This window comes from Protopterus annectens, chromosome 1.part0 (genome assembly GCF_019279795.1).
Source record: "Protopterus annectens isolate FY-2018-M chromosome 1.part0, PAN1.0, whole genome shotgun sequence".
In the NCBI taxonomy this organism is placed as follows: Eukaryota; Metazoa; Chordata; order Ceratodontiformes; family Protopteridae; genus Protopterus; species Protopterus annectens.
In genome coordinates this window covers 687,037,291-687,064,712 of record NC_056725.1, presented here as the reverse complement: position 1 = coordinate 687,064,712, position 27,422 = coordinate 687,037,291, and the positions used below count along the sequence as shown (strand labels likewise).

Here is a 27,422-nt window from a genome sequence, read left to right as displayed (position 1 = left end):
AGTAGGTATGTATGACTATGGGTGTTGTGTTACCATGAATGTGTTTGTACTCAGGTCTTTGATTTATTTGTGATGAAATTGTATGCTCATTGTTGTGTTGTTTGTTTCATGAATAGATCAAGCTTTAGTGTGTTACTTTTGCATATGGTTTTGATTAGCAGGAATCCAGAGAGAGAAAAGACAATTTTAGCCATGGAAAGAACCACATCCTCATGGTAGCCCTTCGTGCATATGACAGATGCTTTTTTTGAAAAAGGGAACCCCAACAAGCTGAGAGGGCAAATGCCTAGAACCAGGTAGTTATGGATATTAATGCTGTTGATAGAGGAAAGCATACATTAACCCAGTGCAGTAATATGGCTAATGATAGTGTAGGGAATTCTAGAGCAAATGCAAGGTAAGGCAGAATAATATTACCCCTTAGCACTACTGGAGGGGCCCTCAAACACTTATTCTTGTAACACCTGATGAGGAATAGCTCTTATCTATTTCGGGTATCACTATGAAACAGATGACAATGGCCCTGGTAAAACCATAGCTGGTGTTGATACTATTACCTACATCAGCAGCATCAACAGACATCTGCTCAGTAATGGTGATTTGCCCACTGTAGCATATTTACATAGAGATAGCCTCTGGAGCAGGCTCTCCATCCATGTGAAGAAGAGGTCCTTCCTAACACAATTGAAATGTAAGTTGGGCAACTGGATGGGGAACCAAAAATTCACCCAACAGTTTGGCACCCATGTCTGTAATGGACACTGGTTGCCTGTAAATGTTTCATCTCCCAGTCCCCTATTGTAAATATTTCATCTCCCAACACCTTGTTTGGACTACCAAGGATACTGGAACTTGTCATAGATTTGAGATGCACAGCTAGGCTTAAAAAGACCCAGTGATCATTCGCCTAGTATACAAATATGATCCTGTGACTGCTTGAGTGAAAGGATTACATGTAACGTACAATAATTACTATGAACAGGTGAACCCTCCAAGTCTCCTCATAATGACATTGAACAGACTGTACATGGTATGTCCTCCACACCTCTTAAACGGGATACGGTAGTGTACACCAGCATCCGTGTAGTAATGTATTTCATTCATCTGTACACGATCAGCAGCAGAAACAAGCAGTTCCACTGCAGCAGTAAATGGACAGGATATCAGCAGCAGAATGGTGATGGTGATGATGACAGCATAGTTGTATTTATTAGACAGTCTGAGAATGTGGCACAAAGTCACCGGCTTTAATGGCAGCATCTCACACCCACAACAAGTAAGTAACTCTGCAGGAAATGACACTGGATCAGAAAGTCAAGTACATGGTGACAGTACACTACAAGTTGCAGAGAGAGAATGACAGGCAGACAGAGAAAACCCAAGCACCTCTACACCAGTGTCTCCAGACCCAAAAGAATACTTTCTGGATGATGGCATAAATTCAGCAATAACAATGTCCACAGTGACACCTTTGCAAAGAGATGAAAGGCACAGGCATATGTTACAGCTACCCCAGGAAACGCTTATAGCCTTGGCTACCCATCAGCAAATATGCCATAACACTGTTAAGGTCAGTGTACTGCCACAGAGTGTCAGCTAGAAATGGTCAGGGTCCTTCAGGGTGTTTATGAGGTTTTCCAGCACTACATGGAAATGGGAGAAAGAAGGGATAATGCCATGATCATGTTGTGTGGTGTCATACCAAGCATTCATGTCCACCTCCATTCATACACTAGTGAGTAGGAAGGGGAAGAGGACATATTAAATCACAGTACAAGTGTATCTCAAGATGGTAATGGAAATAATGGGACAGGGGGTTGGGGACCAAACACAACAGAATTCATGCAGGCAATGTAAGTGTTCATTTACTTGTAACATAATCTCTTTTTTGAGGTCCTGGCCTCACAGCACTGTGAGATCAGTGTCTATAGCATCACCTGCATAAAGTACATTACAACATCACAGCAAATCACCATTGAGTTCATATGACAGCTCCTCCTTGAGTCCACATGCACCCTTACCTACCCTATCTTTAGGAGACATAGTGTATGACGAATTTGACCTTGACTTACTGTGATTCAGACTAGACATTTCAGGTACTTGCAATATGAAACGCAGAATTTGAGATCAGTACACTCTTTTCAATATTTAACTTCAAATGCAACTGAGGTGATAAAAACAAAAATAATTGCAGAATGCATGTGTGCACATTTTAGCCCAGTATTAAGACACTTTGCATGTGCATGTATTTTATTTCACTAATGGTAGTCCCTTCAATTAAAGAAAATTATCTGGAAAGAAAGGTGTAGGACACAGCATGCAAATTCTGTTGATTTGTAGCATTAATGACCAATCCATTAGCAAGAGTTTCAACTTAGCAGTGGTACAGCTGACAATTACACAAAACAAATATAACACACTATTAAGAGACTAACAACTTAAAAAATTATGAGTGTCCTGCCATCTTGCCCTCAGCATTGCACAACTAATAATTTATATTTCTGAAGGCACAACTTGTTGTGTTTGACAAAATGAAATAGTTTAAAGTGCAATACCATAAGAGAGAACAATAAATCATTTTCGATATCTAATAGTTAAAACTGAGGAAACACTGTGTAATAAATTAAAAAAAACAGTATGTGATACATTTTCCATTCAAGTGCAAGGTATGAATTCATGTTAAATGCAAGTTTAGAAATAAAAATGCATACATTCTGGCAAATTCAGAGCAGTCAAATAACACTTTTTAACATTTCAAGAGATTCAGTATGCTCATACTTAAATACAGTCTCTAATCAAAATTTCTTACGAAAAAGTTAAAATTTTAATTATTCCTTATAGGATGCCTTATAACATCACTGATCTAGTGTCAGTGAGCAGTCAAGAATGACTTTTATAAACAATAACATAAGTACTTGTTCTGAAATTTAAAAAACTATTTAATGGTAAGAGGAGTATAAGACTAGGAGGATAAGAGTCTGATTGACAGTGACAGTAGACCATGCACCACATAGCATACCCTGCACATATCACTGCATGCATTTATACTCTGTGTTGTTTACAAAAAAGAAAACAGTAACCAGAATTTAATGGCCCTTAATTCTGCACTAGACCCACTTCTTTACCTGCACAGCCATATGCTGTGCATGTGGCTGCGCATGGGTTCCCTTATTACTGCTACCATTTGGTCATCATTCATCATATTAGGACTGAAATTGGCAGCTGCAGTAATAGCATGGGTCACTTCACCAGCAGACTAACACATGATCAAGTTGAGCAGAATGTGAAACACTGTTGTTGGGTCATACTGAAGGACACCATCAGACATAACCTGGCATCTGGATCGGCTTTTCAAAATGATGAAGACTCTCTCAATCACAATACAGATCTGGGACAAGGCTGTTTTAAAATTATGTTCTGCAGCTCCACTTTGTTTTCTCACTGGTGTCATGAGCCAATGTCCCCACTAGATATCCAGCATCACCTAAAAAAATGAAGAGAAGAGTGGAAAGAGACAAAACAAGGTAAAAGTTGTTTAGCTTTAAGCATGTACAGTAAGCTAGATGCCGGGTGTGGGTATCGTATCCATTGCCAGGACACTGGGAAGACACCTTGGTAATGCATCTCCACACACCACACACTACCTGGCAGTTGATGGACTGCTAGTCCGTCCTACTTCAGTAAAGTCCACCTACCCATGGGCCAGATGGTACCCTAATTGCAAGATGGGTGCAATGTATCACAACAAGCACCTCAGAGAAATGCCACCCCATAAAAGGCATGCATATTCTGGGCTCAATTTTGAGGTGACACTGGAAAATGTATCTACTGATCCACACATGCCAAGAGTATGTCCAGAAACTGTGTGTGTGTCCCCAGTCTGTCTCTGGAAGTTCCCCTTGACAAGTATAGAGTGGGCTATATGTACCTTAGTATCCACAGGGATAGGAGGCCATACATTTTGGACAAATCCTAAACCATTCAAGGATTTCCTGATTATCAAAATTATGTTCTGCCTATGTCTCCACCTTCTTGGACAACTAATGCCACTAGACTCTAACAGGTTTGGCTCAGCCAAGACAAGCAGTTCACACTGGGAAATAGCAAAATTAGCAGTGAGAGAAATTATCTTCACTCTCTGCAGTGGAACTAGAAAAGGCAAGACACTGCTTTGTATAGCAAATCTTCTCACAGCAGACCATTCCTGGTTATGTGTACTGTTTCAATATTGATGTTGTTTATTTTGCTTACTGTTTGGAATGTCGGTCCTTCTATGTGGGTAAGACTGACCGAATGTTAAAGGACCGTAGTAGGGAACATTTGCATAACATTCACATGATTTAACTACTGATACACAACTTACATTTACGGTCATTGATATAGTTATACCAGATGTATATCTGGGGGACATACGAAATATAACTGAAAATAAGAAGATTAGCTGGATTATTGGTTTTCAGGCAGACCAAGGTAAAGGTCTGAATGAAAAAGCTTCATTAAAACCCGTTTTAAGAAAGTGTGGATTAACAAAATAAGTAATTTGTTGAAATATGTATTTTGTATATATGTTTCCTTTGTTATTCATTGCATATATTTCAAATTATGTTTTTATTTATGATTTTACTCATTATAGGAATTGACGTAAAGGAGCTAATGTAAGATTGTTTCATTGCACCTAGCTTTTAACAGGATGTTTATTGATTCAGGTGAACTAAAATTGAGTTTAAATACCTTGCTTTGCTATAATGTTTTTTAAAGGTCTGATGAAGCTGTATGTGAAAGTGCTTACTAATTTTTACTCTATTTTTGATTAAACAGTTTTATTTGGCAAACGGAATCTATTTTTTATGATTGCTCTGACCGTGTTTTACTACATGGTTATTTTTTAAGTTTTGATTTCATTTGTTTTATTGAACCACCTATTATTCATTCCCATAGCTGCTTTCTTTGGTATTTTAAGTTCAGAACAATGTTGGGGCAATGTCTACTAAGTCAGAGTAAATAGTGCCATTTAAATATGGTCAGAGTAATGTTGGGTGTTATTTCTTAGTTTACTAATTTAGCTAAAGAATGATCTGTAAGTGCTATTAGTTTCAGATGCTAACTTAATACGTGGGCTGTTTTAGTAAACATAATATTATATTTCAAAATATTTGTCAAAGTTTTGAAATTAACTTTGATACAAGATTTTCTTGTCTGTTACATATCATGAGGAGATTTTATTTCTTTTATTGTAGAGTTTATGTTGATGACCAGCATTTTTTTTTAATTTGCAGTTATATTTAGATTTGGTTGAGACTGCCAGTCCCATACCTTTATCAAAGTGAGTATAGAACTCCTCTGTGAAATGACCTTCTGTGGCAGCTTCCTGGGGTAATACTATTAATGAATTTTGATACTTTGTGATTAGAATTTAATGAGATTTTTACATTTGAAGTCATTGACTTCTGAGATACTGGTTTCAATAAGTGTTTAGATTTTGAAGATAAAAATCACTGGTTTGTGACCTGTTATTGAGACAGGTATGGATCACAATACTTGTGTCTCTTAGCCTTGCTGCTCTTCCTACAGCACTGAATAAATGTGGACAAATTTTTAGCAACACTGACAACAGCTGAAAAGTGTCAAATAAGCACATTTGGCCAGTAGCAAATGGTACTTTTCCAGGTTCTTCAGCAGTCAAAGGCCTAGAGATGACTGAGTTTTTTCTCCCAATTCTCATTAGAGTAAACCATAAACAAGTCTTAAATGGATTACTAATGAAGCACAGTAAACTCTGAAAAAACAGAAAAGTACCTTCTCCACATCTTACATTACTTAATGGAGGCTTGAATGTTAATATCTGGAATTATCTGTTGACATTTTCTATGTATCATTATTTTAAACCTTATTTTGTAAGTAATGGATTTTTAAGAGATTTCAACAGTTTAACTATAACTAATAGTTTAGCTGTCTCTTCTGGACTGCTGTACATGGTGATCTGTGAATTTATGGATCTAGGACAGTCCAGCAGCGTTACTGTAGACATCATGAAGTAACCACAAAACGGAAGTATACAGAAGTTTCATCAGTACAGTAAATAAGCAAATAAATTATAAAATAAAGAATTATGCATATAAAGCCTTCAACTCCTACACATAAGGAATGCATGCATAAGACATTGTTAGTATTTGCCTTCATAATTGCATATGTTCTTAAAATGTTCTTGTAGCTTTGCCAGTAGTGTGCATCACCCCCTTTAAATGTATTACATGTTTATGTTGCAGTCAGCATATCCCAATAACTCGCGTAGTTTATTAAATATGGGAACATATTCCACACATGAAAGTACCATGTTTATTTTGTTTGATTTTTTTACTCACAGTATTAATCTTCTGCTTAATAGATGTAGAATGAGTCCTCTTTCATATATGCATTTAAGGGAGTCATAAGTGTTAAATGTGTTTCTGACTTGAAAGATGCACCAATTTTTAGTTATAGTACCTCTTAGATTCCTATCATTAGAAATGGCTAGTTTAAAACTGTCGTATTGTTATTGTTCTCGCTGACCATTTTATCAATCACTCAGCAGTGTTTATAGTTATTTCTCTGCCTTCCATGACCATCGTTTTCACTTTATCTGTTTCATCAGTAGTATATCCCTGTGCTAAAAAACATCATAAAGCTGTTTTATTGGCTTCTTAAACTGAACATAAAGAAAAAAAGTAGAATAAGCTGTTTTGGATACTAAAACAGTTATGCAAATGTAATGCTTTTTAACTGAAGACACAGCTGCAGATACTTCTGCATTGTTTATGATGTACACTGACAACTAAGAAATGAGTGAGGTAAAACACTTCAGTTTTTATGCTAGTAATGTAACTATCATTTGTCCCAATCCCCTTCAGTAAACACATCACACTGAATGACGTTTGTTGACCTTTTTGAACTTCCATAAATATAACTTTATTAGCCAATATTTATTAATTACAACTGAAACATAGTATAGCTGATTGAATTCCAGCATCAATATCCCAGTAATAATAATCAGGACAGCGTGTCCTTGCTCATCCTGACCCAGTAAGCAGCATCCATACCTCCACTCGCTTACCTATGAAGCAGCATCCTATCACTCACTTCATTTATCGAATCACAGATCCAACCAAATAAGCAGTGACCTTACCTCCGCTCACTTATTTTACTTATGAAGCAGCGTCCCATCACTCACTTCATTTACCACTTATTGAATTAGCATCCAACCAAGTAAGCAGCATCCTTACCTCTGCTTGCTTATTTATCAAGCCACCACCAAATACTCACTTTCCTTTTCCAACTCATTGAAAGAACATCCAAAACCAGTGGGGGAACAGAAGAGGGCATGCCTGTCCCTCTTCTCTACCCTAACCAGTTTGATAAAATAACCACAATCCCCACTATTCCAACAAAAAGGATGGAGGGAGGGTGGGTAGCAGTTCACACCAAAATGTGATTCCATACCCAGTTACACTTGCATAAGTCCCTTAAGCCCCTCCCTACCGCTACCTCATTTCCTCCCAATCATCCCTTCTTCCCATTTAACCCTTTCCTCTCACCTACCCTCTTAACCCCTACTAATATATTTATCTAACCCCACTCTGAAGATGTCCCTGGACAAATAGGTTCGTTACCAAACCTCATTTGTTCCGGTCCCCTTCAATAAACACATCACACTGAATGACATTTGACGACCTTTATTGAACTTCCATAAACATAACTTTATTAACCAACATTTATCTTCATTAGCCAATATTTATTAATTACAACTGAAACATAGTATAGCTGATTGAATTCCAGCATCAACATCCCAGTAATGTTAATCAGGACAGCGTGACCTTGCTCATCCTGACAAAGTAAGCAGCATCCATACCTCCACTCGCTTACTTATGAAGCAGCGTCCTGCCACTCACTTCATTTACCAACATCAATATCCATGTAATGTTAATCAGGATAGCGTGACCTTGCTCATCCTGACCCAGTAAGCAGTGGCCATACCTTCACTCACTCAGTTATGAAGCAGTGTCCCACCACTCACTTCATTTACCATTTATTGAATCACAGATCCAACCAAATAAGCAGTGACCTTACCTCCGCTCACTTATTTTACGTATGAAGCAGCGTCCCATCACTCACTTATTGAATTAACATCCAACCAAGTAAGCAACATCCTTACCTCAGCTTGCTTATTTATCAAGCCACCTCCAAATACTCACTTTCCTTTCCCAACTCATTGAAAGAACTTCCAAAACCAAAGAGGGAACAGAAGAGGGCATGCCTGTCCCTCTTCTCCACCCACCAGCCTGACCAGGCAGTTCCCCCTCTATCCTACCAAACTTTCAGCCTAACAGCTCATTAAAAAGGCCTTAAGAACATCATTCAGTGAACATCATCCTCTTTAATCAAACTTGATCCATGCCACCACTTCCCAAAGTCCTAACTCCTAACTAACCAAAGTAGCCAACTGCCTAAATGGTTAAAATTAAACCCCAATCCTTCTATGATGCTAAACTGGCCAACCATAACCTCATAACCTAGCATAACCTCTGTATATTGGCTAACTCACTTATGTAGCTACCGACAGTATCTTCACAATGTTTTCCAGGTCATTACCTGCCGAATGCACTACCAAAACACTAAACCCATGCCAGGCGAAACCACCAGAACAGTTTACCCAAAACTCTAAGAAACCCAATGACGCCCAAAAACAAAATATGTCTAATTGCATTCCCTTTCTCCTCCCAATGGATATACTAATGACCAGAATGAGACTTCATTTGTAATGCATCAATCACCTAATAATCCTGCAATCAAACCCACTATTAAAAGACATGAAAGCCTTTGGCAACTAAAACCACCCTGTTAATGACATCAGTCCATCCATGAACAATAAGCAAACAAAATGTAGGTCAATGGCCATCCATAAACCAATGCCAACCCTTGCAACTAACCAACTTTGACAATAGGCAATGTCTGCCAAACTTCACTCTATCAAATCTACCCTTCCAGCATGAGCCACTACCCAAATTTAGTAAATTAACCTTACCCTGTCACCCACGTAAAAGTGCAACACCGTACAGTATCAGCAATCCATCTACATACAGTGGGAGAGCAGCCCACAGCCTTTTGCATCAAAAGCAAGGATTCTACCTGTTGTGATACTAACAACAAACATGACATCAATAAAACCTGCTTGAGGGACAGATTTATCTCCCAGAAGATACCATACTTGGAACAAACTCCCCTTCATATCAATCAAAACATCTCCTTAGCCCTCTGCAAAACAACTGGATGGGTAACCGTAAATTCACCCCAGAGGTTCCACCCATGTCCTTCTTGAAGGACAATAGAGCCAGCATGGAAATAAAAATTGACCTTGGCTAACTCGCAGAGGCCCTAGAACTATTAACCTTGCAGCTTCCTATGTTCTTATGATTGTTGTGACACCATCCCACTTATGGAAACCCCACATTCCCCAAACTCCCCATGAACAATCCCCAGCCTTGCAGTACACTGATCTAAACATCCCTAAAGTGTAACATAGCCACATAGCATCTAGCATCACTTTGTTTACCACCTTACATTCTGCATGTTTTAATGTGTGTGCCTCCTCCTGAACCCTAAAAAAACAAAACTACTACTTTTTACTCCCACACATGTCCCCCCCAATTGACCTCAAAGTTACATCCAATGATGGCATCATCATATCTCCTGACCTACTACCAAACTCGTAAGGATAACAATAGACCATAATCTTAGCTTTGACACACATATTAACACAACAATAAAAACAGTAAACAGAAAATTAGGCTTCCTCTATAGGATTAAACCCTTCCTTACTCCAACAGCTAGAACACCTATTGCCCATATCCATCTAATTTCCACCCTCCTCTACGCCTCACCCATCTATACCAACCTATCCAAAAAATAACCTTAACAAACTAGCTACCTCCTACAACAATATTGCCAGATTTGCTACTGCTTCCTTTTTTAGGACTCACCACTGTCAAAACCTAAAGCAACTAGGTTGGCTGGAACTACATAATCAACTACAGATTCAACAACTTACTATTGCCCATAAGATCCCCTATCTTCCTAAAAATACTCCTATATTTACTAACCTTCTAACCCCCTACAGTAATTTGACAACCCTTCGCTCAGACAATAAAGTGCTAGTATCTACAGTTAAATCCAAAAATAAGGCCGGTGATTCTCTGTTCACCAACACTGTAGGCAAAACCTGGAACCAGCTTCCTAATGAGCTCAGATCTCTTTCCTCAGTGAATCTGTTCAAAAAACAACTCAGAGAACGCCTTAATAACCACTGGTTATGTCCATGTAGTAACCCAGACTAATCATACCACTACTTTCTCTAAACTTTACCTAAACAACTATTTGTATTTAATTCCAACTCACTCTTTGCCTCTTACAGTAGACCCACCTAAACAAATTTAGTCTTTAAAATGTTTCTCTTACTTAAGATCCACTTCTAACTATGTACTGGTAAATTTTTACAACTTGCAGTATTAACTTGTTTTCACATATAAATATCTATAAAGACATTCTTTATCTCTCTTATTTCAGGGTACCTTAACAGTTGCTATGCTATTATAGGATAAATTGGATGACTCACTGTTAAATACTGTACCTGGAGCTTCTCTAGTTTTGTTAGTGTGTTTTCATTTTTTTCTTTTCTTATTGTGGCCTACTTTATAATTGTTTTTGGTTCAATCTCTTTCTTATTATATGCTACTTTACATTGCTATGTTGCTATGTAACATTTGTATTCTTCACCTCAAAATAGTACTGTACCTAATTTATTAAAATTTTACTTATCTGTAACTGAAGTTACTAAAAATCTTACTTATGTGGAGCTTTCCCCCCCGCGGGCCTCTACTGAAAATGGACATATATCCAGTTAGACCAGCCCGGTCAACAAATGTAAAATAAATAAATAAAAATAAAGTGTTTATAGCTTTATAGTGTCCAGTCTGGATTAAACTGAAAAGAGCACAATTTGTTATTCTGCGAGTTCTGCTGGCTAATTGCATTGTCAGATCAATGTTTTAAGAAAGCGTTTTCATACATTTGATGGCACATCAGAAATAATTGCATAGTTCTTGCTCCCTGTTGGGAGACTGTACCCTGTTAATCTGATAGTTAAAGAAAGATTAGCTTTCCAGAATCATTTTATGTTGGCAAATGTCTGGTTATTATGAGCTGTAATTTATCTGCAGTGACACTGTTATAATGAAGGTGCAGTATTAGTATAATGTGCATACATATAATATTTTACTATATACTGACATGTTAACTGTTTAGCGCTTCAGAGTGCTGTGTAACTCATACAGAGCGTAGCTGTCTGCTGTCCATGATAATGATCTTTCAGTCATTTGCTTTGAGTGTTTATTGATTAAGGTGATCACTTTATCCCTAGTATTGCTGTAGTTTGACATTATATTCAAAGAAATGTGCATGCCATCAAGCAGTGTTATGAAGGGGTGACAGCTTATAAGTTCTGATGTGCTAGCAGGTATATAGGCTAGTATTCTGGGGGAATAGTAAACATTGAGGGAAAGCCTCTTATTTCTTCATAATATCCACTCAGGAGGTTGTTTATTGTTCTTACATAATGATAATAGTGTTATTTTTATTAGTCTGTTAAGTTGTGGTTTATGTTTTTATTAGAAGAGTAGCCCCTTTTCATGTTTTGTGTATACTTTTGCTGTGTTCTTCCTTTTAGAAATTGATTTTTTACTCATAACAGCTAATTTGAGAGAGAGAGAGAGAGAGAGAGAGAGAGAGAGAGAGACTAGGAAAAACTGAGATTAACAGGTTGTTGTTGCTAACAAACTGGAGAAGGTACTGATTCACGTTTTGTGTGCACTTTGCTGGAAAGCACTAGGAAGCCTTAAACTGATACAAGCACTCAACTCTCCTTGTTAATAAGGAAAAATTAATCGTAGGCACTAAGCCTATAATTGCAAAGTACCTTGCAAAGGTAAGAGAAAACAGCTCTTGTACTTTACAAAAAAGCACCTAAACAGGCATGTCCAAGGGTCAGATTCCGGTGATTTCTCCTGTCCACCTGGTGAATCTGGGCATACTGGGGCAATGCAGCAACTGTCTCATGTACACAAACAACCCTCTCCTCCTACCACCCAACACTACAACCTGTGAGAGATGCACTTACATAGCCAAACTGGAAGCAAAGCTCTCTCCAGCCAAGATTGTGCTAGACAGTCAAGAAGAGAAGGTTGACACCTGCACTACACCTCAAGCAACACATAGCCCTTCAAAACCCACACCATCAAACATCCACACATAGCAACACTAAACCCATATATGCAGAGGCCTTTAACATTAACCTGCCCAAGCAACAAGGACCTCCGAGGCCGAAACACAAACAAACACCAGTCACAACCAAAGTGACACATAGCTCACAGCACCAGTGTGCCACCCAACAACAGCCCCTAAGGCAAGACAACATACCCAACACTTTAGTCTTAGGTGACTCTATAGTCAGACATACTGATGTCACAGTCACCAGGCTGAACAAGGAGAAAATTACAGTCAGCTGCCTGTCGGGTGCCAGGATCCACCACATAACGCATGCACTCAAGTCACTCCACAACAAGTACAAATACGACTGTCATTGTCCATGTTGGAGTGAATGACTTGAGACGTACCTCTCTGGACTACATGAAAAGAGACATTTAAGAGCTCTTGGATCATGTGGCCCAGGCAGGTATGACCCTAGCCCTGAGTAGCATCCTGCCTTTGCCCAGAATGATACCACAGTATAAGGACAAAATGATCGACTACAACAATTGGCTAAGCTTCTGATGTCATTCAAATGGGATCCAGTATCTGTCTGCGTGGGATGACATGATCGACAGACCACGATGCTTTGCCAGAGATGGTCTGCACCTGTTACCCCTGGGATTCAGGTTACTGGCTAAAACTCTTGCCACCCCTATAGTGCCTTTTTTAGGCAAGGTTCAAAGGACAAAACCACCACTGTAACAGATACAAGCATGCAAAATCTGAAGGTAATGCTACTCAATGCTAGAAGTCTAAACCTCAAAATGCACTCTCTTGAGGCACTCCTAAAAATGGCAAACATTGATATCTGTGCAGTAACTGAGACCTGGTTCAAGGCTCCAGAGAGCACCCCTGCAATACCAGGCTACAACTCTTACCACACTTTTCGGCCATCAAATCAAGACAGAATCACTAAAGGTGAAGGAGTGTCCATATTCACAAAGGATATTCACACCTCCAGGCTAGTTGCCCAACACAATGCATCTGAAATTCTCCAGGTGCAACTAACACTAGGTAAGACTGCAATCCAAATTGTAGCTTGCTACAGATTCCCCACCATGCCCCAAGATTCTCACTACACCTTTCTAAACTTAGTGGAAAATATTAAGATACAACCAAACACCCTAATACTGGGTGATTTCAACTACCCTGCCATTAACTGGGAAAACTACTCGGGTACAAACACTTTTTCCCAATGGTTCTTGGAATTCATAAATTCCAACGTCCTGGATCAACTAATCTGTTGTCCCACCAGGGGCTCCCATATCCTAGACCTGGTCATTACCAACATGGGAGATAGATGCTCCACACCAGTGGTCACCATCTCATTGGTCAGGTCTGACCCCCCACCCCCCAGTAAGGAAACCACCATAAAAAACTTCTCCAAAGCCAACTTCATGCTACTCGAGTCAGAAGTGACAGACTTCATGACACCCATGCAGACGGGAGCTGAAAGTTCGACTGCTGAATCCTACACTAAGACACTGTACGAACACATCCACTTGTGCATGAATAGTGCCATCCCGAATAGAACCAAGATGCTGTCCTCCAAAAAAAGGAAGCCAATCTGGTGGTCCCCTGCCGTAAACAAACTATACAACAAAAGAAAGAAACTGTTGCAGAAAAGAGGAAAATCCCAGAATGCAAAAAACTCCCTTAGTCTCAGTAAGAAGCTGAGATTCCTCATAAAATCCTCCAAAGCTAGTTACGAAAATAAAATTGCCAAAAATTCCAAAGACAACCACAAGGCATTCTATAGTTATGTCAAGAATCTAAATGACAATGCTCAGATATGCTCTGAGCTACAACAGAATGGCATTAAATATACTTATCCCAAGGATATTGCCAATATCCTGGAAGATCAATTTAGTGCCAACTTCACCCCCCTCTCACCCCCTAAAGGGCCCAGCTCAATACCAAAAGATTGCCAAATTCCGGTAATCATAGCCACACAGGTAGAAACCACACTCTCCATAGTTAAAAATACAGCATCCGTGGGACCAGATGACATCCCGGGCTGTGTACTACATGAACTACAGAATGAACTAGCACCTCACCTAAGTGTCATGTTTAATTACAGCCTCACCTCAGGCTTCTTGCCCACTGAGTGGCACACAGCTACAGTTATCCCACTCCACAAGGGGGAATCCACCTTGGATCCCAGGAAATACCATCCCATCAGTCTGACAAGCCTGATCTGCAACAGCATGGAACTCATTATCAAAGACATTGGCAACCTTCAAACACTGGACCCCACCCAGATTGGGCTCATGAAGGGCCGATCTTGTCTCCTGAACCTGATTGACTTCTTTGAATCAGTATCCAGAACTTTGGATGAGGGTAAGGTGGTCCACACAGCCTATCTGGACCTCGTCAAGACCTTCAACACCATCCCCTACTCTGGAATCATAGATAAACTTACAAAGCTGGGTAAAAATCTGTACGTCACTCGATGGGATGCCAACTGGCTTACTGAAAGAACCCAGATTGTAAAGTAGCCAACTTCAGATCCAGCTCCAGACAAGTGACAAGTGGAGTAACTCAGGGTTCAGTCCTGGGACCACTCTTGTTTGGTATCTACTTCTCTGAAGTACAGGCCAACACTAAGGGACTCTGGCTAACAAAGTTTGCAGATGACTGCAAACTGGGAGCCATTATTGAATCCCCAAATGATGTGGATATTCTACAAAAGTGCTTTACAGAAACAGATGCTTGGTATCAGAGCCATAAGCTTAAGCTTAATGCCAGGAAATGTATAGTCATCCCCTTTGGGAAAAACCATGTACGCATGAATTACCACATAGGTGGCAGTACACTAAACACTGAAAGTCTGATGAGAGACTTAGGGACACAGGTGGACAGTGGTCTCACCTTCAATAACCACATTGCCACAACAGTCAGGAAATCCTTCTATGTGGCACACCTAATCACTAAGGGCTTTTCATCCAGAAAAAAGGAGGTCATTGTCTCACTGTACTCATCCCTCATTAGACCCATTATATAGTACAACTCCCCATTTGGTATGTACCTCACAAGACATCTGCAACAACTGGAAAGGCCACAGAAATACCTCAGTAAAGGAATCACAGGCCTAAAGTGGATGCCCTATGCTGACCATCAAAAAAACCCTCCAGCTATACTCTGTGGCATATCGTATACTCAGAGGCAATCTCTGCTTAACATACAAGGCCATGTCAAACCCTGAACTTTTAGACATGCTCCACTTAAAGAAATCCCAATCCCTCAGAACCACATGCTACAGGGATCTAAACCTTGTCATCACAATGAGCAAAATATGCTGGAGAGATAGGTTCCTGACCCAGAGACTCCCCATACTCTGGAATAGACTACCCATACATGTCAAGCAGAGCAGCTCCTTGGCCCTCTTCAAAAGGAACCTTGACGATTGGATGGGAGATAGGAAATTCTTCCCGGGGATCACATTAGTCACCCTGCTAGACAGGGGGCCAGGGAAGTAAATATTGTGGGAAGAAATATCCAGGGAATTGTTATGGCTAGGCTTGTATAGGTCCTAGGGCCGATAGCCTCATACCAACCTATGATTCATAATGCTACCTCTAAATGTCACACCCACCTCCTCATGAAACAAACACAGCACCATTGTTTCTTCAGGTTATTCTCTTGAACTGTGGAGGTTTTTAACAGCAACAGCCATCATCTGTCTACAGAGCCAAATACATAGACATACCCCATACTTTGGCATTGCATAGTGCAGTGAGATTTACATTTTGTTTACTTTAAAATCATTTCCATTCTTTAAATGGTTGTCTTATATGCTATTCTGCAATTAGAACAGGGACATGATGCTGTACCTTTTATTGTAAAAACATATGTTTTAGCAACCCACTCAAGGTTTCAGAGACTATTGCAATATTACCAGCTTATCATTTTTTTATGTAACCTAGGCAATTTATTCTTCAAGGGCAACAAACACTTTATTTGTAGATGAAACAATGAAATATAAAGTTGTTTGCTAGCAGCAACCTCTTCATTAGTTACACATCTTTTTGATGTGGAATTATTTAGATGCCTTTTACTTCTGCAGAGATTGTGCATATTTACTGACTGACAGACGTTTGAGTAGACTTTTATGATGTAAATTGGGTAGTTTTGTCATTATTGGCTCATACATTTTGTTTCACTGCTTACTGGAAAAATGTTCAAAACAATAAATTTAAAACACGGTCACGGGAGATTCCAGAACCACTGCTCAGCACGCGACTTGTTTGACAGACGTGCATTTGGGCATGAATGACAAAACATAACTCTGCTGGAGTTTGTATTACATGTTATTGTGTCAGTAAAATCCTTTTCTTTGTAAGGAGTCACTTAAAACTCTTTTCAGAAGTTCACTTTCTGCTTTTTTAATAAGACCAGGTATACAACAGGAAGATAAGAAGAGTTCCTGGTTGACACGTGAGAGGTTCAGCCAGGGATTCATATAGTAGCAGTCAGATTTAAGAGTAATAGCTTATTAGACTTCTTCTTCTCTTTCGGCTATTCCCATTAGGGGTCACCACAGCAGATCATCTATTTTCATTTCTTCCTGTCCTCTGCATCTTGCTCTGTCACACCAACCACTTGGATGCCCTCTTTCACCACATCCATAAACCTTGTCTTAGACCTTTCTCTTTTCCTCTTACCTGGCAGCTCCATCCTTACCATCCTTTTCCTAGTATACCCAATATCCTTCCTCAGCACATGTCCAAAGCAAAGTAATCTCACCTCTCTGGCTTTGTCTCCAAACCGTCCAACCTGAGCTGACCCTCTAATATACTGATACTTAATCCTGTCCATCCTCGTCACACCCAGTGCAAATCTTAACATCTTTAACTCTGCCACGTCCAACTCTTTGTCAATGCCACTGTCTCAAACTCATATAACATAGCTGGTCTCACTACCCTCTTGTAGACCTTCCCTTTCACTCTTACTGGTACCCTTCTATCACAAATCACTCCTGACACTCTTCTCCACCCGTAACACCCTGCCTGTACTCTCTTCTTCACCTCTTTTCCACATTCACCATTAATCTGAACTGTTGAGCCCAAGTATTTAAACTCATCTACCTTCACCAACTCTACTCCCTGCATCCTCACCATTCCTCTACCCTCTCTCTCATTCACAAACATATATTCTGTTTTAGTTCTGCTGACCTTCATTCCTCTCCTCCCTAGAGCATATCTCCACCTCTCCATGGTCTCCTGAACCTGGTCCCTACACTCACTACAGATCACAATGTCATCTGCAAACATCATAGTCCACTGGGCCTCCTGTCTGATCTTATCTGTCAACCTGTCCATCACCATTGCAAATAGGAAAGGGCTCAGAGCTGATCCTTGATGTAATTCCCACCTCCACCTTAAATGCAACTGTCACTCCCACACCACTGTCACGCTACCCTCGTACATATCCTGTACCACTCTTACATACTTCTTTGCCACTCCCGACTTCCTCATACAATACCACAACACCTCTTTAGACATCCTGTCATATGCTTTCTCTAAGTCCACAAAAACACAATGTAACTCCTTCTGACTTTCTCTGAGCAAACATGGCATCTGTAGTGCTCTTTCCCGGCATGAAACCATGCTCCTAATCACTAATCATCACCTTCCTTCTTAACCTAGCTTCCACTACTCTTTCCCATAGCTTCATGCTGTGACTGATCAGTTTTATCCGTCTGTAGTTACTACAGCTCTGCACATCACCCTTATTCTTAAAAATCAGTACCAAAACACTTTTTCTCCACTCCTCAGGCATCCTCTCGCTTTCCGAGATTTGATTAAACAATCTGGTTAAAAGCTCCACTGCCATTTCTCCTAAGATCCTCCATATTTCCACTGGTATATCATTTGGACCAACAACCTTTCAATTCTTCATCCTCTTCATAGCTGCCCTTGCTTCCTCCTTGCTAATCTGTTGCACTTCCTGATTCACTATCTCAACCTCATCCAAACTTCTCTCATTCTCTTCATTCATTAACCCCTCAAAGTACTCTTTCCATCTGTTCAGCACATTCTCCTCGCTAGTGAGTACGTTTCCCTCATTATCCTTTATCACCCTTACCTGCTGCACGTCTTTCCTAGCTCGGTCAGTCTGTCTAGCCAATCGGTACAGGTCCTCTTCTCCCTCCTTAGTGTCCAACCTTTCATACAACTCTGTATATGCTTTATTCTTAGCCTTTGCCACCTCTCTCTTTACCATGCACCTCATCTCCTTAGACTCCTGTCTACTTTCTTCATCTCTCTGACAATCCCACTTCTTCTTCACCAGCCTAGCCTCTTCCTCTGTATACTCACCTGTACTTCCTCATTCCACCACCAGGTCTCTTTGTCCTCCTTCCTCTTTCCAGATGTCACACCAAGCACCTTTCTAGCAGTCTCTCTTACTAACTCTGCTGTAGTTACCTAGCTATTTGGTAACTCTTCACTGCCACCCAGTGCCTGTCTTAACTCTTCCCTAAACTCCACCTCACAGTCACCCTTTTTCAACTTCCACCATTTGATCCTTGGCACTGCTCTCACACTTCTCCTCCTCTTCTTGATCACCAACGTCATCCTACAGACCACCATTCTATGCTGCCTAACTACACTTTCCCCTGTCACCACTTTACAATCTCCAATCTCCTTCAGACTGGCCCTCCTGCATAGGACATAATCCACCTGTGTGCATCTTACTCCACTTTTATATGCCACCCTATGCTCCTCCCTCTTTTTAAAATATGTATTCACCACAGCCATGTCCATCCTTTTTGCAAAATCCACTACCATCTGACCTTCTACATTCCTCTCCTTAACACCATACCTACCCATCACGTCCTCATCCCCTCAGCTCCCTTCACCAACATGCCCATTGAAATTCACTCCAATCACCAGTCTCTCACCCTTGGGTACACTCACCACCACGTCATCTACCTCGCTCCAAAATGTTTCTTTCTCATCCATTGCACACCCAACCTGCGTAGCATATGCACTAACAACATTCATCTTACACCATCAGTTTCCAGCTTCATAAACAGCACTCTATCCAATACTCATTTCACCTCCAAAACCCTCTTGGCATACCGTTCCTTCAGGATAACCCCTATCCCATTTCTCCTCCCATCCACACCATGATAGAACAATTTGAACCCACCTCCAATACACCTGGCCTTACTTCTCTTCCACCTGGTCTCTTGTACACACGATATATCAACCTTCCTTCTGTCCATCATATCAGATAGCTCTCTCCCTATACCAGTCATGCTGCCAACATTCAAAGTTCCTACCCTCACTACCACACTCCTAACATTTCTCCTCTCTTCCTGCCTTCGGGCATGCCTTCCCCCTCTTCTTCTCCTTCTCCTTCAGTCAACAGTAGCCCAATTTCTGCCTTAACAGCTTATTAGATTAGGAGGCTTTAAAAAACAAAAGAAAGCTTTGGATTCTTTGGAACTTAAAAAAAATGCTGTTCGATTAACTTATCTTATATAATTAGTGATATTTGACATGAGAAATACAAGTTATATAACTACATGTGAATTTAACGTTGCAAGGCATGTAGAATGCAGGGATTAGTGTAGGGCTGTAGGCCTATAAGTAGGCTGCAGCTTAAGTGTGCCGGTTTAGGTCCTGCAACAAAATGGTCACCTTGCTCTTAGCCAAAGTTACAGTACAAGTTCATGCAGGCATTGAAAAGTACAAGTTCAGTGCAGGCATCACTAAACAGTCTATTCTCAAAACATTAAAGGAAGTGTTAAATTTAGAGGAAGAAAATAGTCATCAGGTAGTCTACCAACTCTTTATCTGCTGAATAGAAATGTCAGCAATGTAATAAAACTAGAACATTCTTCCAGAGTCCACCACTTTGATATGCTTAAGCAGTAAGTTTTTGTAGATGAGAGTTCTTTGCTCTGACCAGTAACTCATGCAAGATTTACAAGCAGCCAGGTCAGCCTAGTAGCACAGAGGAAAATTTCTCAAAAGCAACAGTAGTGACCCATGTTAGATTAGTCCCCAGAAGATAATGGGCAGTCTGCAAGCAGGAAATAAACAGATCTTTGCATTCTTGACTTAAGTAAGGTACAGCAAAACACATCAACCATTTAGTTTGTGACAGTACTGAAGTTGCCAACTCAATAAGCTATGCAAGTAACAATGGGCAGTGTAAAGGAAGTTCCCCTTCAAAACATGTAAATCTCATAACGTCAAATCTCAAAACACTCAGACCATTACATCTAAAACCCAAAACATCTAAAACACATAGCATCGAAACGGCACAACATCGAACACTACAAATCACATAAAAATAACACCCCCTCCACCTATAACAACAGCAAACTAACAAACACTTGTTACTACGTTTCTGCAGGGAGGCAAGCCCCTCTGCAGCCCCATGTGGGGGTCTCTGCCACCCACACTCCCTTTAAATTAAATATACCAACTGTGAGATTGCACTACAGTGGGAAAAAGTTAATTTCCTAACCCCACTGTATCGCAATCACCATAAAGAATGTACACATAATGTCTGAATCACTTACCTGTATGGCCTAAAAACAAGTACAGAGAGGCAAAATAAATACTATTTAAATAGTATAAATTCCTACACTATATAAATAAAAACTATAACATCTTATAGTGATACCACAAGATTAACAGATTAAACTGTAACATTTACATGTTTGATGATACACTACTTGATTTCATACATTCGATGTTTTAGAAGTTTTGGGTTTTCGATGTTATGGTCTCAGTGTTTTGAGATTTCATGTTACGAGATTTAGATGTTTTGAAGGGGAACCGTAAAGGATGTTAGTACATAAAAGCACCAGTTTGAAATTCCATGCTGTGAAGTGCATAGGGAATGTGGGAACAAATCAGACATAATTTAAAAGAAAGAAGAAGAAGAAAAAACACCCAAGACCCGCCATCAAGCTGTCAAAACAAACTGAGTATGAAGGGATGTAACTGGCAAAAGGCAAGTCTTCTAGAACCTAAAGTCAGCAAGGAACAGCAATATATATTTGAAAAAGATATGCAGCAAGGTTGCAAATGTTCATTTTAGTGATAACAGTGTGTGCAGCCTCACACCACACTGCTACCCTTGTAAGGGACAAACTGCCGGGAAAAGAATGCCTAGCAAAATTCAACCTGACTATTCGTCTGCTTCCAAATACTATACTTGCAGTACCTTTGCACGAGTGGGAGCAGACAAACTGTGGGTGTTAAAAGGTACTAAATCATTTATACAGTGGCTCTAACAGTGTTTAAGCATGTCCCTCTAGAACCATTCTGTACAGCTGATAAATTTAATACCCATGAATGGTACAACAAAAGGCCCTGTAATATATTTCACACCAGGTCAAGAATCAGGCAAGAATAATAGCCAAGTAGGGCTGAATTTATAACTTGGACTCACATTCCATACTTCACAAAACGGAAGTACTAGATTTGGACAGACCTAAAACGTTAGTTTTCCTGAAAAGGAAGTAACAACTGCCTTGGTTGTAGAAGAGCTGTTCCTGTGCAACTCGCTCATACAACTATCTCCTGGGAATATAGTCAATTGTTTTGTATGATGTGCCTTTAGGCTTCTTAAAAAGAACCTAGAATGTCTCCTAAATGAGAATGCGCAGAGTGTCTCTCTGTTAACAAGTCTCTGAATCAGATAGTCCTGCATTATGGGAAAAGGGGGCCTTTTTACAACAGCCTTTAAAATGATTTTTTTTTTGAATCCCTGGATATGCTCTTCTAATTTTGCTGTAGTTTCTTCTTATTGAAAATAAATGTATATAATGGAGGCATAATAATATTGTGATAACTTTAATGCAAACTTGGAGAACATGGCATTTGTAGAGAAGAATTTATAAAGATGAATATTTCCCATCATTAACCATTAGCAGTTGTAAGTATATAACCCCCCCCACACACACACACACACCCACACATTATGTTGGTGATTTATTACTAGCATTTAAGAGAAAAACACATGAAGGATGATAAAATCACTGAAATGTATAAAACCATTCAACTCTTGTCCTCAGCACCAGATAGGAAACACACTGTCTTCTATTTTTGTGTTCATTATTTCCACCTGCTATGAGCTTCCCCACTCCTGGCTTGTCTTAATTATTTCATCTTTTTAATTCCCCATGCATTAGTTGGGATACAGCAACAAGAGCATTTTTCAGAATGGGTCACCCTACTGAGGATCATCTGAGGTTTGGTTCTTCACTGCTCTGACAGAGTAAAGATGTGTTGGGACTTTTATAATTTTGACTAATTGAAGGATATTTATATGGCCTAGGCCGCATTCTTTCATGCCAGAAGTGCCTTGGAGAATGTGAGTGCACTGGCCAGACAGAGGTAGTCCCGGCCTCTATAGATGCCTCCCCTCAAATCTGATCCCCACCCTTGAACATAAACATCTTAATATAGTCCTTAGGCATCATTGGAAGAGTGCATCCACATGTTGTACCTGCGATCTGTCTAGGAAGGCTTTGTATTAACAGCTGTAGTGAGCCAATGCTGGTAAAATACTTGCACTGTGAAGCCTGTTCAAAGCTTAACTTGAAACGTTTACAAGGGCTGCATAAAGTCTTGAAATGCCTATAATTATTAATGTTTGGCTAGCGATGCATGTGGAATAAGTGTGCAAGCTGAAATACTTTCCTGAGATGTGTTTTAATACATAATTGTGCTTCTTTTCATCCAAAGCATTACGGCCATTTACAATGTGCGTTCCTTGCACCTTATAACTGTCATCAGAAACCAAAGAGGGAGGCGTGGTTTGGGTGGGAACTGCAACTGATGAACCCCTATTTTTTTTTTAATCCTTCAGGGAACCTAAAACCTAGCCCACGCATGTGTAACTGTAACCTTACACCTTTCCCCTTTATTATTATTATTTTTACTTATTTATTTATTTATTTATATTATATACATAGTACAGTCCAGATCAACCCACACAGTCGAACGGCGACTCCGCAATGCCTCCACTTTCTTAACAGGAAGGCCTGGTTCTACAACACAACCCAGCTGCAAAGCCACCCCACCAGTGCCTCCGCTCACAAGCCCCACCAACCCCAACCATAATGCGGCACTCCAAACCCTACCTCTAACCACGGATTCAACAAGATCAGATGAGCAATCTATTAAATCACCAGAACAACGCCTTCCATTAACATCAACGTCATGACTGACCAATATGATGTCTGAAACTCAAATGATTGCCATCATCCCATGCCCTCAGTTCTCCCAATGGAAACTGCACCTTAGAAGTACATGCCTGGAAAAATGGCACGGCTGTGCAACAACCCACTGCCGTCAACCGTAAAATAAAATCATGGTGCCCAATTCAAGTAAACCTCTAAACAAAAAAAAAATAATAATAACAATAATACTGTAATCTAATCTACCTCCACATACCTACCACTATTAATCCAAGGCTTACCTGTACCCTTAAGTACCTACAGGTCATCACGGACGTACTACTTGCTATAGCAAGTTCACACCAAAATGTGATTCCTTACCCAGTTACATTTGCGTAAGTCTCTACCACTACCTTATTTTCTCCTAATCATCCCTCCTTCCCATTTAACCCTTTCCTCCTACCTACGCTCTTAACCCCTACTAATATATTTATCTAACCCCACTCTGAAGATGTCACTGGACAAATTGGTTTGTTATCAAACCTCATATTTTTGTTCTAAATCAAATGCTAGGGCTAAGGCCTTGTCTGTTTTTCCCTTATCCTGTTTATGATCATGTGCAGATAGCTTTCTATTATAGTATACAAATTTGCTGAGATAGTGCTAGCTAAATGCTTGCATCTATAAATCATGCTATGTGATGCATATGTTTTGCTTTATATCAGTCTGGATTTCTCCTGCAAAAGGTGCTTGTGTCCAGAAAGAGCTGTCATGATATCCAAATGCACTAAGTGTAGGAGATTTATTTATTTTTTTTTATATTTTATTAGTATTTACATATAGTATAGGACATACAGCTCTGCAAGTCAAAATGATAGCTATTGTTCAGTAACAACTAATTTTAGAATTTCATGCCTCTGTATGCATGTTATTTTCTGAAGATGTATCCACATTTACAACTGCCTGATTTTGACCATGAGATGTTTAGAGCTACATTCCTGCAGAGCAAATGATTTTCAAAAGTCTGCAGGATAAAAAAACAAAAGTATGTTTGGCTTTGTAGGTTGTAATGTGTCCCGCTTTTCTCATTAGGGTAATCCAGCAGCAACAAAAACAGCAAAAAAAAAAAAAAAGAAACTGAGATACTTTAAGAAGAAGCATTATGTTAGCACATAAATACAATCCATCACATCAAAAAAGTTTTTTTTTGCCATGAGTGTTCATTTCACAAGGAAATAACAATGTTTTTTTTTTCATTAAAGTTTCTGCATTAACTAAACTACAGTAGAATGTTATGGTTTGGATTAGCAGGCAGAAAGCCCAGCATGAATGATTTGTAATTAATGTCAAATAAAACTAAGTGTCTTTGTATGACAAGGTGGCATCAGGCTGTCCAAGTTTGTTTTGTTAAAACATGTCCTGGTTTCTGGTCTGGGATTAGAAAGACATATAATGTATAATAACTTCTAAATTAGAATGTATAAATAGATATTCCATATCTTAATGATTTACTCTAAATTTGCTGATTCAGCTCCGCAAGATATGTTCCTAACAGTGGGCTAAGCCTCTGTAATGCAACTCTTTTGCGCTAGTCTCTAGGGGCTTTCATACATTGCACACCTTTTTAATAACCTCAGTCACACTGATTATTTGTGTCTGGCAATATAAAACAATTAGTATGAACCACAAACTCTCCCATCTAAACTGAAATAGTTAAAGCCAATTTAGAAGCGTTCATAAAAATATGATGGATGTTATTTTAATTACATATTATTTTTTTCCTACAGAAAGGTCACCATCCAAGTTTACTATTGCATTAGATTGTTAGCCTCTGTGCTGAACATTTGGCTTCATTTTGTTTGACAGTGATCTCCATGTGGAATTAGTCTGTGTAATGGTATACTTGCATATTTCAGATTTTATCTACCAAGTACCAAAAGGAAAGTCTGTCTCCAGATGTATACACAAAAGGGGTTCTAAGAAAATATTTTCATTGATGACAAAACCATATGATACAGTCACAAAGAAAAAGTTTGCTTTTATCTTAAATGTGACAGGAAACCTTCAGTAGAACTTGTATAAAATGCTTTTCCCATATACTGTGACTACCGTGGAGATGACAGAAAACTTAAATAGTTTTGCACTTGCCCAAATGTGATACATTACAGCTCCTACCACAAATGAGTAAACCAAAGGGATGGTTTTACTGGACTCAGATGCTGTGAGAAGGCTATGATGTGAACTGGTGGTGCAGACCTGTGCAAACTTTAGAAAAGGTATAAGAGACTTTTGGGTTTGTTTTAAATACACTCCAAAGACACTGAAATTACATAATATGTTAACATTATTTCCATTTTTTTATTTTTTTTTTTTGGACTGAGGTTGCTGTTATACTGATTGTGGACTGTCTTAGTTGATTTCGCCAAACTTACTGAATGTTAAAACTGTAACTGACATCCTTTTTCTTCCAAATTGAACATCTGCTTGTGGTAATCAATGTCAAATTTCTTTCTGTCATAATAACTGCCACTAACACTCAGACATCTATATTTAATTTGCTGCTGTTAATCATCTGTATTGCTTCTTACTAGATGATTTCTTTATCCACCTGCACAGTGTGCTATACATGTAGAAGACCTTAAACGTTATAAATCAATTATATCCACAGAATAAATCTTTTTTATATATAATTTTTAATTTTTTATTTATTAGTTCATATTCAACCTGCAAACTATTAAATGTGTAGTATTCTTATGTTCTAACTGCAGGCTGAGTTTCACTTCATTTTTGTAAGTTAACTGGGAGAGATGCAATGGATTTTGTTTAACTTTTATAGCTAGTTTAAATTAATTTTGTGCTATTAATATATTGGAAATTGCTTGGAACAGACAGAATGTCATTCTTGCCCTTACTGAATTGGTTTGGAACATTTATCCTCCAAGGTTTATTTGTCATAAGTTAAATGAACAGATTGTATGGTTTTATACAATGACTCTGTACTTCTGAATTAAATTGATTTTGTCGCACTTATTTGTTATTTCTGTGTTAATTAATTTTGTAACAGTAAGTTCAAAGGCCTTTGTTAAATCAATTATTTTTAGGTAACATTTTGTTTAGCACTTGCTGACATACATTTTTATTTACTACCAAGAAATGTAAAAGCTAAGGAACTATTAAGTGTGAATGTTCTGTGTATGTTACTACTTGGTGCTAGATTTCTGGGTTCTCACGAAGTGAAAGATCAAATTTATGTAGGTTATTAACATACTTCTTGTAGAACTCTTGAGTACCTGTGTGATTTCATGAAGAAAATGCCTTAGTGACAGCTTCAGTTAATAAGTTTTAGATTAGTTAGTTAGTAAGTTAGATAGTTAGTTATATTTATTTACTGGAGTACCGTAGTACACTCATTAATACTGACCAATTTCAGGTTCAGCCTGGGTGAAATACAAAGCATTTTGCAAACAAAAAAACAGAAATGCAAGCTATAATAGGGTAGTTCAGACTAATTACATAAGAAAAAATGTGCCTATACATTGTAGTTAATAAGTACCAAATAACCAAATAAATGAACTTGTCATACAACTTTTTGTCAGCTATAACACAAGCTGTAAGGTAAAATAAACAAACAAATACCCAAATAAACAAGCAAAAATGCACAAATATATAGAACAATTAATTATAATAGCATTGCTGTATTATTAAAGCATTACAGTCATTATGCTGTTGTGATACATACAGCTATGGTAAGAAACTACATGATAAAGTATATACTGACACAAGATATAAAAATATGAGTTCCAAAATGAATAGCAGTAGATATTTAAGAAGGAATTGGTATGATATATATAGAAGAAAAACAGAAAATAACAAGGCAGAAGTTTTCCACCTAAGTTTCTTTATATGGAGTCATCAGTACAGCTAATAATTTCTAAGC

General features: G+C 38.9%; 1 protein-coding gene across 1 annotated transcript in view; it reads left to right on the top strand.

Annotated features, from left to right (window-relative positions):
• LOC122793921 (latent-transforming growth factor beta-binding protein 4-like) overlaps positions 1-27,422 on the top strand; it is a 2,484,519-nt gene that overhangs the window by 2,097,493 nt on the left and 359,604 nt on the right. The window lies entirely within an intron of this gene.